The sequence below is a fragment of the Nicotiana tabacum genome, chromosome 8, assembly GCF_000715075.1.
Source record: "Nicotiana tabacum cultivar K326 chromosome 8, ASM71507v2, whole genome shotgun sequence".
NCBI classification, from domain to species: domain Eukaryota; kingdom Viridiplantae; phylum Streptophyta; class Magnoliopsida; order Solanales; family Solanaceae; genus Nicotiana; species Nicotiana tabacum.
The window spans coordinates 151,345,137-151,347,670 of NC_134087.1; the positions used below are offsets into that span (position 1 = coordinate 151,345,137).

The window sequence follows — 2,534 nt, forward strand, 5'->3', positions numbered from 1 at the left end:
GAATTAACTAACTACTCAATTGGTGAATTAATCTAGTTAATTGATCATTTAAATAAGTTGTTTGATTAATTTATTTGTGTAAAATTAGATTAATAAGTAGGATTAAGAAAAAATGGGCTAAATTAAAATGGTCAAGTGGCTAAGAGTGTAATATCATATTTAATTGAGTTGCCAGGAAAAGATTCAAAATGACGTAGTTTCAAGGTGAAACTACGTCACCTTGTTTAATGAAACTAAGACCAAATCTCAGCCCTTCATTATGCTCTGATCCAATGGCCCTTATTCAATATTCTCAAGGTATATAAGACCCCTAAAATCAGATTTTGGCCTTCAATTTTACTTCAACCAAACCCTAGAGCCCTCTCCTTTTCCTCTCTCTGGCCGCACCACCACCCATCTCCACCGCCACTGCCGCCGCTGTGGTGGCTCCAAATCACCTCAAAATTACATCATCTTCTTCCCCACACTTCTCCCTTTTCATATCTCGACCCCAAATCCTCAAACTCCCTCTCAAAATCTATAAATCTCAAAAAAACTGAAATTAAACCCTAGCCTTCCATCTTTCCTCAAATTCGTTAGGATTTTGACATGCCCGTCGCCCAACACATACATAGACGTAAAAAGCTAGGCAAAGGCTATCATTTGGCATTGGTCTTAACCCGAAACTCTGGCGACCAGAATTCTAGCGACCCCCACTGCCCGCCGCTGCTGCTTCTCCATCTTTCTTATTTCTTTTTCGACCAAAGGCATTTGTTTCCTTTTGGAAAGACGCCGGAATCTATTAGTTTAGCGTCTTCCAAAAAGAAACATGTGTCTCGGGGTCGGACAGCCACCACTTTGGTATCCTCGACATCGTCTCATTGTTCGATTCGACTTCCAATGTCTCGGAGTTTGGTATAAGCTCGCACCCTAATCTTTTTCCCCTTTTTTCGTAATTTCAGTTATTTCCCATTTAAGTTTAGGTTTTAATTTAATTTTCTGTTTTCAATTGATTGTTAATCCGTGATCATTAGTTCGTGTTTACTTTCATTAACATTCTTTAATGTTGGTCGTTGCTTAATATTTTCAAATCAAGTACTTAGTCGTTTGTTTAGGATTGCTACTAATCGTTGTTTGATAGCTTATCAATGTTCATTTAAGTTGTATCTTGGGCAACATTTCCTTATTTCAATCGCCCATTATTAGTTCTCATTAATCGATTAGTTTTAGTTTAGTTCATTCGGGTACTTAGTTCAATTGCAATGGAATTCATGTCCTAGCTTTGCATATTCATAGTTGGTTTGAGTATGAGTGGTTTTGCTTGAATTTCAGAGTCATGTGTTGATAAAAGCTAAATACTTGAGTGTAAGGTACATGTTTGTTGCCTTTTACTATTTGGAGTAGGTTTGAGGTACAAGTACCCTTACTTGTGTCTAATTTTAGTGAAAAATGGCAGTCCTTTATCATGATTTTGGACAAATTTTTGGTGCAACTTTGAATCACTTTCAAGGCTTCCCTCTCCTATAAAGGGAGGGTCTTTCTTTCACTTTAAGGGGGAGGCATAAGAAAAAAGAGGGAAAGATAAAAATTTCAGCTGCTTTTTTTTTTCCAGAAAAGAGCAATAAAAAGAGAAAGAAGTCATTTGCTTTTGGTTTGAAGCATTAGTTTCTGGGATTTTGCTTTGTTGTTTTCTACTGGGATTCCTTGATTTGAGTTACTGGGGCTGCTGATTACTATTGTGACTGCTGGTTTGGAGTTATTTGAAGCTTGTAGTTTGTTGTTTGTTTCATTGCATTAGTGAAAAAAGGAGTTTCTGCTCTAAAGATTAGTTTGTATTCTCATTCTCTACTCTCTATATTCTTATTGTAAATTAACGTTTTATGAAAGAACTTGTCTTAGTAGATGCATTATTAGTTTTAATGTTATAAATTCTATTGTTGAACGTTTAACAGTTTAAGGTATTTTCATGATAAAACAGCATGTTGACTTACTTTTCTTCCTTTGGTATTAAGCAAGGACTAAATTTTTAAGGTGTCGATTAGTTTTTCTTTGTGGTTACATGACAAATGACATCTATGGTGTAGTTGTAAGAATGTATTTATTTTAATCTCAACCTGTCGTTGAGCTAAATTAGATCCCCAACTTTATTCATATTGAAAAGGTTTTTTTTCATGTAAAAGTAGCTTTGATAATGAGATGGTATATAGATTAATGTTACTAATTTCAAGAATTAGGAATCCACGGTCATACATCTAGAAAAATAAAAGTGTTTTCTTCTTTGGGTTGATGTTTTAAATTAATAAAAATATTGTTTCATAATGATATAAAAAGTGAATTTCATGTTTGGGTCTCTATTTCAACGTCCTTTTGCTAGGTAAAGTTCTAAATATTAGGAGCATTTTGTAGCGAGTGTTTCTTTGGTGAAAGTCATTAATTAAAACTTTTAAAAGTAATATCTATTTAGCTTAGAAACTTAAAGGAATTTCTCAAAAATTCAGTACTTAGGAAATAATTTTTCTCAACTACAAAAGACTTGCTTTGCTCCCAGGAAATGA

The 2,534-nt window shown here is 34.3% G+C and overlaps 1 long non-coding RNA gene across 1 annotated transcript; it reads left to right on the plus strand.

Moving 5' to 3' along the window:
- Positions 1–349: 349 nt before the first annotated feature.
- On the plus strand, positions 350–1,954 carry LOC142162579 (uncharacterized). The gene is made up of 2 exons (XR_012693810.1): positions 350–894; positions 1,592–1,954. It is a non-coding gene; the product is annotated as an uncharacterized LOC142162579 (long non-coding RNA).
- The last annotated feature ends 580 nt before the right edge of the window (positions 1,955–2,534 follow it).